The sequence below is a fragment of the Apium graveolens genome, chromosome 8 (assembly GCF_009905375.1).
Source record: "Apium graveolens cultivar Ventura chromosome 8, ASM990537v1, whole genome shotgun sequence".
Classification (NCBI taxonomy): Eukaryota; Viridiplantae; Streptophyta; class Magnoliopsida; order Apiales; family Apiaceae; genus Apium; species Apium graveolens.
In genome coordinates, this window is record NC_133654.1 from 66,075,188 (window position 1) to 66,087,724 (window position 12,537).

At 37.4% G+C, this 12,537-nt stretch overlaps 2 non-coding genes across 2 annotated transcripts; both read right to left on the minus strand.

Moving 5' to 3' along the window:
• Positions 1–603: 603 nt before the first annotated feature.
• LOC141681602 (small nucleolar RNA R71) lies at positions 604–710 on the minus strand. The gene has a single exon (XR_012559030.1). It is a non-coding gene; the product is annotated as a small nucleolar RNA R71 (small nucleolar RNA).
• An 8,930-nt stretch (positions 711–9,640) lies between these two features.
• LOC141682268 (small nucleolar RNA R71) lies at positions 9,641–9,747 on the minus strand. The gene has a single exon (XR_012559670.1). It is a non-coding gene; the product is annotated as a small nucleolar RNA R71 (small nucleolar RNA).
• Between the last annotated feature and the right edge of the window lie 2,790 nt (positions 9,748–12,537).

Below are 12,537 nucleotides of genomic sequence, written 5' to 3' on the forward strand. Positions count from 1 at the left end.
AGTGGTCATTAAAGTTCACTGACTCGGATATTATTACTTACTTGGATACTTGTTGTATTTCAGGTACTCTAGAGAGCGTGTATGCTAACACATTCTCGATCTCGCAAGAGAACACTGGATAAAGTGGAGGAAGTATTTAAAGAAGTTCTCGTTGAAGAGAAGGTTGAAGAAGCTTTTATTGAGGAGAAAGTTGAAGAAGAAGCTCTAGTCATAATGGGAGATCAAGCAGCAAATCCTAAGGCTTTGATGGACTATTCTAAGCCGAAAATCAATGATATTCAGTCTAGCATTATCAGGCCAACCATCACGGCTAACATATTTGAAATCAAGTCGAGCACGATTCAGATGATACATAATTTAGTTCAGTTTGGGGGTTCTCCTATAGAAGATCCCAACATGTACATCGGGGATTTCATCAATATCTGTGACACTTTCAATTTCAATGGGGTTACTGAAGACGCTATTAAGCTGAGGCTTTTCCCATTCTCTCTGAGAGACAAGGCTAAGTGTTGGTTGCATTCTCTACCACCAGACTATATTACTACTTGGAAAGATCTGGCTTAGAAGTTTCTCACTAAATTCTTCCATATGGCGAAGACTGCTGCAATCAGGAATGCTCTTACTCAATTTACGCAGCAAACGTGAGAATCTTTTTGTGAGGCTTGGGATCGCTACAAGGAGATGTTCAGGAAGTGTCATTATCATGGGATGCCTGACTAGATGATCATTAAATGCTTTTACAATGGGTTGGGTGAAACTTCTAGAACCATGCTTGATGCAGCATCAGGAGGAGTCGTGTGGGCTAAAAGCTATGATGAAGCTTAGGAATTGATTGAACTGACGGCTGCTAATGAATACCAGAACCCAACTCAGAGGCTACCTCAAGGCAAGGTAGTAGGAATTATGAAAGTGGATACAGCTACTGCTATAGCTGCTCAACTTCAGGCTTTGACGATGAAGGTGGATTCTTTGGCTAATTATGGAGTTAATCAGATCACTAGCATTTGTGAGCTTTGTGCTGGTGCGCATGAGACGAAGCAGTGTGCTATTTCTAGTGAATCAGCTCAGTTCGTGAGCAACTTTCAGAGGTCGCAACAACCAGCTCCAGCCACCTATCATCCCAACATCCGTAATCATCCTAACTTCAGCTGGAACAACACTCGGAATGTGGTGCAACAGCCTTATTAGCAGTATGTAGCAAAGCAATACAACCCTCCTGGTTTTCAACACCCACAATATGCACCATGAAAACAACTCCAACTTCAGTAGCTATCACAATCTAATGAAAAATCTAAATTGGAGGAGTTGAGGCTCATGTACAAGAGCCAAGCGGTTTCTATTAAGACCTTGGAGAACCAAATTAGCCAAATTGCCAATGCCTTGCTGAATCGACAACCTGGTACACTCCCAAGTGACACTGAAGTTCTAGGAAAAAGGGAAGCTTAAGAGCAGGTCAAGGAAATCACATTGAGGTCTGGGAAGTTGTCAATCCCGAAAAATATTTAGTTCCAAAAGTTGAAGTTGTGGCTGCTGAAGAAGTGCAGAAGGAAGCAGAAGTGGAATCAAGGAATATAGTTGTTGTTAACACTCCTCTTGAGGTAATACATGGGAAAACATATCTATCATCCACCTCCTTTTCCTAAGAGGATGCAGAAGCAAAAGCTGGATAAGCAATTCGCTAAGTTCTTGGAAGTTTTCAAGAAACTTCATATCAACATACCTTTCGCTGAAGCTCTTGAATAAATGCCTAGCTATGCGAAGTTTATGAAAGGTATTCTCTCTAGGAAAGTGAAGTTTGATGACTTAGAGACTGTCACTCTTATGGAGGAATGCAGTGTTATACTACAACCGAAGTTGCCTCAGAAGCTTAAAGATCCTGGAAGCTTCACTATTCTTTGCACCATTGGAAACTTGTCGTTCGATAGGTGTTTATGTGATTTGGGAGCTAGCATCAATCTGATGCCTTTGTCTGTCTTCAAGAAGTTGGATTTACTTGATTCAAAGCCAACTTATATGTCCTTACAGTTGACCGATCGTTCTATTACATATCCACGAGGCATTGTGGATGATATCTTGGTCAAGGTGGACAAACTCATCTTTCCTGCTGATTTTGTAATTCTTGATTTTGAGGAGGATAAGAAGATTCCCATAATCTTGGGAAGACCTTTCTTAGCCACTGGTCGGACCTTGATTGATGAGCAGAAGGGTGAGCTCACCATGCGAGTGCTGGATCAGGATGTGACGTTCAATGTTTTCAATGCCATGAAATTCCCTATTGATAAGGAGGGGTCTTAAAAGTGGAGTTGGTCGATTCTGTGGTTACATCAGAACTTGATCAAATGCTAAGGTCTGATGCCTTAGAGAAAGCCTTGTTGGGGAATTCAGATACCGAAGATGATGAAGGTAATGAACATTTGTAATATTTGAATGCTTTTCCTTGGAAGCGAAGGATGGATATGTGTTTTGAATCTCCTGGATTAGAGGAGCTGAACAAATCTCCAAAGCGCCTCAAGCCATCTATTGAGGAAACTCCTACTCTCGAGCTTAAACCATTGCATGAACACTTAAGGTATGCATTTTTAGGTGATGCATCTACTTTTCCTGTTATTATTGCATCTGACCTTTCAGGTAGTGATGAGGAAAAGCTCTTAAAAATTCTGAGAGAGTTCAAATCCGCAATTGGATGGACTATAGCAGATATCAAGGGAATCAACCCTTCTTATTGCATATATAAAATTATGCTAGAGGAAGTTAGTAAGCCAACTGTTGATCAACAGAGAAGGCTTAATCTGATCATGAAAGAAGTTATGAAGAAGGAAATTCTCAAGTGGCTAGATGCAGGGATCATCTATCCTATTTCTGATAGTTCTTGGGTGAGTCCAGTTCATTATTTTCCGAATAAATGAGGCATCACAGTTGTTGCTAATGAGAAGAATGAGCTCATTCCTACTCGAACAGTCACGGGGTGGAGAGTTTATATGGATTACAGGAAGCTAAACAAAGCTACGACAAAGGATCACTTCCCTCTTTCATTTATTGATCAGATGCTTAACAAGTTGGCTGGGCATGAATACTATTGTCTTTTGGATGGCTATTCGGGTTATAATCAGAGTTGTATCACTCTAGAAGATCATTAAAAGACTACCTTCACATGTCCGTTTGGGACTTTTGCTTTCAGAAGAGTTTTGTTTGGGTTATGTGGAGCACCTGCCACATTTCAGAGATGCATGATGGCCATTTTCTCTGACATGATTGGTCAGAATGTGGAGGTGTTTATGGTTGATTTCTCTGTGTTCGGTGATTCTTTTGACGGGTGCTTGCAAAATCTTGGCGCCATTCTTAAAAGGTGTGTTGAGACCAATCTGGTTCTGAACTGGGAGAAATGTCACTTTATGGTGCAACAGGGCATCATTCTTGGGCATACGGTCTCTAGTAAGGGTCTTGAGGTGGACAAAGCCAAGATGGGGGTCATTGAAAATCTTCCCCCACCAATTTATCTTAAGGGAGTACGCAGCTTTCTTGGTCATGCGGGTTTCTATCGGCGTTTCATCAAGGACTTCTCTAAAATCTCTAAACCCTTGCGCAATCTTTTAGAGAAAGATGTCCCTTTCAAGTTTGATGATGAATGTCTAGCTGCTTTTGAGAGTATAAAGAAGAGTTTGATTACGACACCTGTCATAACTACACCTAATTGGGATGAGCTATTTGAATTGATGTGCGATGCAAGTGACTATGCAGTTGGAGCAGTTCTTGGGCAGAGAAAGAACAACATATTTCATGTGGTCTACTATGTTAGTAAGACCCTCAATGGTGCTCAACTGAACTATACTACTACTGAGAAGGAGCTATTGGCTATTGTCTATGGTTTTGAGAAGTTTCGATCTTATTTTCTTGGGACGAAGGTGATAGTTTTCACTGATCACGCTGCGATTCGCTATCTCGTCTCGAAGAAGGACTCGAAGCCTAGACTGATTCGATGGATTCTTTTAATTCAAGAATTTGAGTTACATCAAGGACATAAAAGGTTCTGAGAATCAAGTCGCTGATTATCTCTCTCGGTTAGAAGATCCAGATACAACTTCACCGGATAGACATTGATAAATGAGTCTTTTCTTGATGAGCAGTTGTTTGGGGTGTAAGAGGATGAACCGTGGTTCGCAGACATTGTGAACTACCTTGTGAGCAACATTATGCCTCCAGATCTGTCTTCTGGTCAAAGGAAGAAGTTTTTTCATGAGATGAAGTGGTACATGTGGGATGAGCCATTCTTGTTTCGGCAAGGAGATGACCAAATCATCAGGAGATGTATTCCGTAAATCAAGACGAAGGGTATCTTGCGAGACTGTCATTCGACTATTTATGGAGGCCACTATGGTGGAGAGAAGACAACAGCTCGTATCCTTCAAGCGGGATTCTTCTGGCCTATATTGTTTAAGGATGCGCATCAATTTGTTTTGAAGTGTGATCGATGCCAGCGTGTTGGTAATATGTCCAAGAGCGATGAGATGCCTCTTAGTGTACTTCTCGAGGTCGAGGTGTTTAATGTTTGGGGAATTGACTTCATGGGCCCATTTGTCTCATCTTGTAATAATCAGTATATCTTGTTGGCAGTTGAATATGTCTTGAAATGGGTTGAAGTCAAGGCTTTGCCGATAAATGATGCGAAGGTAGTACTAAATTTTCTTTATAAGTAGATATTCACGAGGTTTGGGACTCCAAGACTCATAATCAGTGACGAGGGATCACATTTCTGCAATCGCAAGTTCACTGCCATGATGCAAAGGTGTAATTTAAATCATCGCATTGCTACAGCCTACCATCCTCAAACTAATGGTCAAGATGAGGTATCTAACAGAGAGATCAAGCATATTCTAGAGAAAGTTGTGTGTCCATCAAGGAAGGATTGGTCTTTAAAGCTGTATGAAGCTGTTTGGGCGTATCGAACAGCGTACAAGACTACGCTAGGCATGTCACCGTTTCAGTTGGTTTATGGTAAGGGATGTCATTTTCCTGTAGAGCTCGAGCATAAAGCATATTGGGCTTTGAAGAAGTTAAACCTTGATATGGATGTAACTGGAAAGAAAAGGATGCTTTAATTGAATGAACTCGACGAGTTTCGACTTTAAGCATATGAGAACAACAAGATGTATAAGGTTAAAGTCAAGAGGTGGCACAATAGAGTTCTAGTGCTCAAATCATTTGTGTCGGGCAACAAGTTCTGTTGTTCAACTCTTCTCTCCGTTTTTTCCTGGAAAGTTGAAGTCGAGGTGGTCAAGGCCTGTTAGTTAAGGAATATATATATTATGTGTGAGTCTCTTATAGTTGTATAATCATGCTAATTTAGTTTCATATAGTTGCATAATTATCATGAAGTTTTTTTTGTCATATTTATTGTCATGTTAGTATGTTGCATATAGTTTCATGCATTTGCATTATAACATGATCCCTTAAGTTTACTTTTCCGATTGATTTATGAAATTGATGCTAGTGTAGTTTTGTCGTGTAGAGTGATGTTAAGTCCAATCAAGTTGATTTGCATGCTAGAAGTAAGAAAATTTCACTAAGTCTTATAGATTGCTTGAGTGCTAGATCATGGTCATAGTTTGTTTGTTTGTCGAGGTTTAATCAATTGTTTATATTTAGAATTTAGGGTATTCTCTTAATGACAACATAATATGGATTTTTTTTTAAAATTGCAGAAAAACATTGGATTTTAATGCTAGTTGTTGTGGCTAGGTGTCATATGGCTAGTAGCCGGCTCATATTTATATGAGTAGTCTAGGGTTGAGCGAGATGGAGCGAAATGCGCTCGTTCAGAAATTGAAAAAAAAAAGAAAAGAAAAAAAATGTATGTGTTGATGCATAATTGATCACGAGTGGGCTCTTTAATACTCGAGTTATTAAGTTCTTAGAGGACTTTGTGCCTAGTGACCTAAGGCTTTTATAGTATGGGATCCGCTAACCTAACGCTTGCTACATGAGTATTATTGCATAAGTCTTTTGTGGATCTCACTCATTGCACGGTCAACTAAGCATATTTATGTTTGTTTATGTATTATCAATATAGGAATGAATCCGTACATAACTCTGATATAAAATTGAAGTGTTGTCAGTCATTTAGAGTTTAGCATTTATTCTATTTATAACCTTGTGATTGTCTTGATGAGTAGTGAGTCATGATTATTGATCTAGTTGCGATTGTATATCTGCAAGCATTCGCACACACACATACACACGATTCTGGAGGTTTAGCATTGCAATGATGCTAAAAATGGTGTTAGGAAGGTGTCTTGAATAAAAGCTCGTGGATCGCTATCTCAAACCATCCAGAAAAACAAGCAGAAGAATTTTTTCCAGAATGTCAGCGCGCCCGCGCTGTAGTAGCACGCGGCCGCGCCGAATGAGCAGAAAGATAGCGCACCCACACTGATGAAGCGTGCCGCCGCGCTAGGTCAGGATTTCAGAATTCTGTTTTGAATAGAAGATTGATTTCTGGACTTCTCTTTAAATTTGGGCTGCTATATAAAGACAATTTAAAGACATTTTTCATAACAGAGATTAAGAAGAAGACCTAAGGGCACAAATTCAACCAAGGCGAAGAGGATCTAGTTTATTATTGTGATTCTTAATTTTAAGTTTTAATCTTGGATGTTAGTTTCTTGTTTGTTGAACCTATACTCTTGTTTAACGTACTTTGTTAATTATTCAGTTTTATAGAGACTTAGTTTATTATACCATGCTTTCATCGGAACCCGCGGTGATGAGGTGTTCGGTTATGGGTTAATCGTTATCGCGGGGTTCTAGCGAATTTACATATGGATTTCTTTAGTTAATATGTTTTGATATGTTACTGTGTGGTGAGTGCATGATATCCTAATATTGATTGTGTTTATTCATCTTATGAGCGTCACGAACTTATAAGATAGCGTGTTAATCTCTATTGAAGCGACAGTGAATATAGGGGTTTAGAACTTTCCATGCTAGCATAGGTTCATGTATTTGAAATGCATGATTCGTAGGTAATTTTAACCATCTTACTTGCCCTATATAATCATGATAGATAAATAGCACATTAAACCGTTATGTTGTCAAATTATATAGACATATAGGGTCTCAATATAATTGGTGTCTATTCAGCTTCTACCTCTTTTTGTGGATGTCTAGTAGTAGGGTATTCGTACAACAAAAGTTGGCGTTTACTAGTTTTGGTGTTGTCTGATTAGTGTCATCACCATTGTATGCTAAGGTTAAGAACAAAAAGGCTATTGAATGAAGTAGTAATGAAGTTAGAATCCCATGTTTGTGTTATATAAGTAAATCAACATTTTAATCTCTTAGTTAGTTGCATGTTAGTTAATAATCTTAGTTATAAACAATCTCAACTTGTTATCATCTTAGCATTGAATAATAACCATATCGTTGCATAAGTACATTAATTGAAATTAACCTAAACCAGTCTCTGTGGGAACGAACTAGAATTAATTCTATATTACTTGCGATCACGTATACTTGCATGAATAGTAGCGCGTGTTTTCATCCGAACAGTAGGCATCTTGCGAGGACAGCCAGCCCCCACCGCGAGAACTGATAATTGGATTTTATATCTACTTGGAACGCTTAATTACAAGCTTAAGTTGGTATTTTGGACTCAAGTTTTTGGTATTTTTTTATATATTTTTATGTTATTATATTTCAGGCATTAGTTAAATGAATAAAGGAGCTTTTCAAGGAAATATGCTAAAAAGAGTTTATAATTAGCATTCTAGGTCATTCTCAAGTTGAATAGAATCTCGTTAGCTTTACGTGCGCAGTTGAATTGCTTAATTCTGACGAGCAGAACTCAAGATACGGCCAAAAGAAGAATCAGCAGAAAAATCCAGAAACCCTGCGCGGCCGCCCCCACTTCCTGCGCGGCCGCGCCGCTTTTTCAGTCGAAAACCAGCGCGCCTGCGCTGATTTGAGTGCGGCCGCACCACCCTTTTTTCCCCAGAATCCTATTTCGAGTGGAATTTGATGATTTTAAGAGTCCAGGTCCACTAGGGGCTTATATATAGTGATAAAAAGACATTTTTAACAACAAGGAGACCATGGAGAGCAATAAGAAGACGTACAGAGCACGAGACGGCTACGAAGAAAAAGACTTTTGTTTTCTTTAATATAGTTGATACTTATATGCTTGTTTTCGATTTTTCTTTGAACCCTAGTACTTTTATATTTTTTATTATCATGCTTTCATTGGAATCCATGGTGATGATGAGTTCAGTTCTGAACTAATCATTATCGTGGGGTTCTAACAGATTTACTTATGGATTTTTATAGTTAATTTGTTTCAATATCTTGGTGTGTGGTCATTGATTGATATCCTAGTATTGGTTGTGCTTATTCGTCTTATGTGTGTAGCTAACATATAAGATAACTTGTTAATCTCTATTGAAGCGAAAGTGAATATAGAGATTTAGAACTCGCCATGCTAGCATAGGTTCATGTATTTATTATGCATGATTTGTAGATAATTTTAACCATATTACTTGCCCTATATAATCATGATAGATAACTTGTTCATTAAACCTTTATGTTGTCAAATTCTATAGACATATAGGGTCTCAACATAATTGGTGCCTATTCAGCTTCTATCTCTTTTGTGGATGTCTGGTAGTAGAGTATTCATACAACGAAAGTTGGCGTTTACTAGTTTTGTATTATCTGATTAGTTGTCATCACCATTGCTTGCTAAAGTTAAGAACAATGACTTTAAATGAAGTATGTAATGAAGTTAGAATCCCATGTTTGTCTCATATAGTTAATTCAATCACTTTTATTCTTAGTTATAGTTTAATCTTAGTTATAAACATCTCAACTTGTTAGTGTCTTAGCATTGAGCGATAGTCATACCATTGTTACATAGGTGCATAAAACTTTAGTTAACTAAAAAGAGTCTATGTGGGTACGAATCTGATTTATATCTTATACTACTTGTGAACGCGTATACTTGTGTGTAATTTTATCCCGTGTTTTCGCCCTAACAAGTTTTTGGCGCCGCTGCCGGGGACTCGGTGTTAATTTTAATTTATGTGCTTGACATCAGTGGTCGTTAAAGTTCACTGATTCAGATTCTTTTACTTTCACGGTTTACTTTGTTTGTGTTTCAGGTACTCTAGAGAGCGTGTATGCGAACGTGTTCTCAATCTCGTAAGGAAACACTAGGTGATGTTGAAGAAGAGGAAGAAGTTGAAGAAAATTTTTTTGTTGCAATGGGAGAACCAGTAGCGAATTCGAAAGATTTGATGAATTATTCTTAACCAAAGATCATGGACATTCAATCGAGCATTGTCAGGCTAGCCATTGCGGCTAATACCTTCGAGATCAAGCCTGACACGATCTAGATGTCCAGAACTCAGTTCAGTTTGGGGGTGCTCCAACATAAGATCCTAACATGCATATTAGGGAATTTATTGAGATCTATGACACTTTCAAGTTCAATAATGTCTCTAAAGATGCTGTGAAATTGAGGCTTTTCCCATTCTCTCTAAGGGATAAGGCTAAGGGCTGGTTACACTCTCTACCAGCTGGTTTGATTGCTACTTAGGAAGCTCTTGCTCAAAAGTTTCTCACTAAATTCTTCCCTATGGCAAAGACAGCTGCAATCAGAAATGCTCTTTCTCAATTTGTATAACAATCAGGTGAATCTCTATGTGAAGCTTTGGAGCGCTATAAGGAGATGCTTAGAAAGTGTCTTCATCATGGAATGCCCGATTGGATGGTGATAAATTGCTTCTATAATAGGTTGGGAGCACAGTCGAGACCTATGCTTGATGCATCATCAGGTGGAACGCTATGGGCTAAAAGCTATGAGGAAGCTTATGAGCTGATCGAGTTGATGGATATGAATGAATATCAGTACCCAACTGTAAGGACCTAAATTTTTGACATCGGTAAAAGATCTTTATGAATGGTAATATAATAACTTGAATTTTTGAAACCTTGTCAAATGTTTAATGAATAGTAACCCTGACGGACGGGGAAAAACTTTTGAGCCCACACTATGTAGTGCATGAGCAAAATGAGTTTCGGAGTTGATATTACGATTATACGTACTAAATGAGTGTATGTAAACGCTATTAATTTTCGAAGAAAACGAACTTTGAAAAACGACCGTATTTATGACTCATCGAGAATTACGGGAATCACAATATAATTATGAGATTAAAACCCTGCGGATTTATATTCAAGTACAATAATTAAAAATATAAGGAAGAAATACTAACGGAATTACGTCGCGAACCATTTGCGAGTAAGTATTACGAAAACGTTTAAGCAACCGAGCGAAAGTGTAAACGATTAAATAAACGTAACGCACTAACTAAACTATGGTAAGAAAGTAACCATGGTTACTTTATCAAATAGTAAGCTAACCATAGGATTATCAAGCAAGCTATCCAAATAATGTGCTAAGGAAGCTAACATAAGTAGTTTCTAGGAAGCTACCAAAGATTTGTCCCAAAGATTTGCAACAAGAATAAACCTAGGATTCAACCTAGGAGAATAAAAATCAAGTTCAAGATCTTCCACCCCATTTCCTAGAAGTTACCTAGCAAATCAACCAAGCTAAGCAACCAAGAGGAGTATAAATACCCCCCTTGATGCTTCCATTCGGCCCTAATGCAAAAGAAGGGGAAATCCAATTCAAAATCTCAAGTTCTAGCCATGGAAAAATCATCCCATTAATTCTCAAGCCTCCTAGAAATTAAACTAAGGTAAGAAAATTCTTTCATCTCTTTTTATCAAGATTTGATGGGTGAAATAAAATCAAGAAACTCACTAGTGAATAGTATGAATAGCAACCTCTCTTTGGGTTCTTGATTTCAATGGTGGTTTTAGGTTCCAAAAATCATACCAAGCACTTCCAAGCCACCATCATCCTCAAGAACACATCTCAAGCTTTCAATAAAGGTAAAAAATCTTTGGCCCAACTTTATTTAAGATTCATTTTTTGATCCATTTAGTATGTGGTAGAAAACTTAGTTTAAGAAGTGGTATTGTTGAGATCTTGAAGTTTAAGTTAAGTAGATTTAAGGTTGATTGTTGTTGCCTTAATAACATGATGTTATTGAGAGGAGTTTGTGTGTTTATGATGAAATGATGATTGTTGGTGGTTGTGTTAAGAGTTAGGGCGTAAACGAAACCCCGATCGTAAACGTAACTCCTTTAAAACCAAAGAATCGTAACTTTAAGTTTCTGCAGAAATTACCAGAGTTTTAAACTGTAGTTTCTTGAAAAATAACCCTTGATTATGATAGGAAATGTTATAAGGATCGTTTAGGCACTTGAATCGCTTGATTCTGATTTACGGATCAAAAGTTATGGTCATTTTAGTAAAAGTGATTTACGCGACAAAAACTGCTACAAATCATGAACTTTGAAAATATAAAGGATTGACTTAAGAATGTTCATAAATCATGAAAGTTTTACAGAGAGTAGTATTTTGAGTTTCCTAACTTTCATAAAATTACAAGTAAAAATAATGATTTCTAAATTTTATAAAAATATCGGAGCCGAGACCGTGCGAGTAGAAACCGTAAGAATCCATAAGCGGAGCCGACGACGATAAAGAGAATAAACCTAAGATACTTAGAAAAATGAAGCGACCATGATGTGAATAAGGACTTAAAGGAATAATAATGGTATTATAAGTTGAGAGGGTGCATAATAAATAGCGCATGAGTGCGAGTCACCGTAAATTAGAACGGGACCTAATGAAATGAATTGTATTTATGGTCATAGATTTCTGAGCGGAACCTAGAGCATCCTCCACCTCGAGATACCCAGGCAAGTTTACAAATCCAACTCCATTTTTACTATTGTGTTGTGAAAGGATTGTTTTACTATCATCGCATAAATACCATGTTTGCCATGATACGTAGTTGTTGAATTTTCGCATAATGTAGCGATGTTGTACAATTAGTATATATCATGAAATGTTATTTCGCTTTAAGGCGTGACGTATTATATAAGACCGAGAGTCGGTCGGGATTTAAGATAAAACCCGGGAATCATTACGAGATATTATGGGACGGTTATAAGTCCGTAGTAGTACGTTTTAAAAGGGACTCATTGTCCACTCACGAAACATTAAAACACCTCGAACTTTTATTAAAACGATTTCCCAACGATCAGATTCCCTCAACTATATTTTATTGTTCCAATAACAAATATTATATACTTATTCCTTTATTATGCGAGTAGTATACTCCAACGTTTATTTATTTCAAACCCGATTAATCATTATAGATTATTAATTATATAGACACAAACTAGTTGAGGAATATTATTTTAAATATTCTTTTAGAAAGTAAACTCATTCGAGGTTTGATTAATATCAATCATCATTTAATTATTTATTAAAGGGTTATTATTGACTTAAAAATCATAGATCCTGATTTAAAATATACTTTCTGATTTCAGAATATCATTCGAATAATTTCAGATCGTCGGTGAATATTATCCCGACATATTTAATATGTTGAATATAGTTTTGAG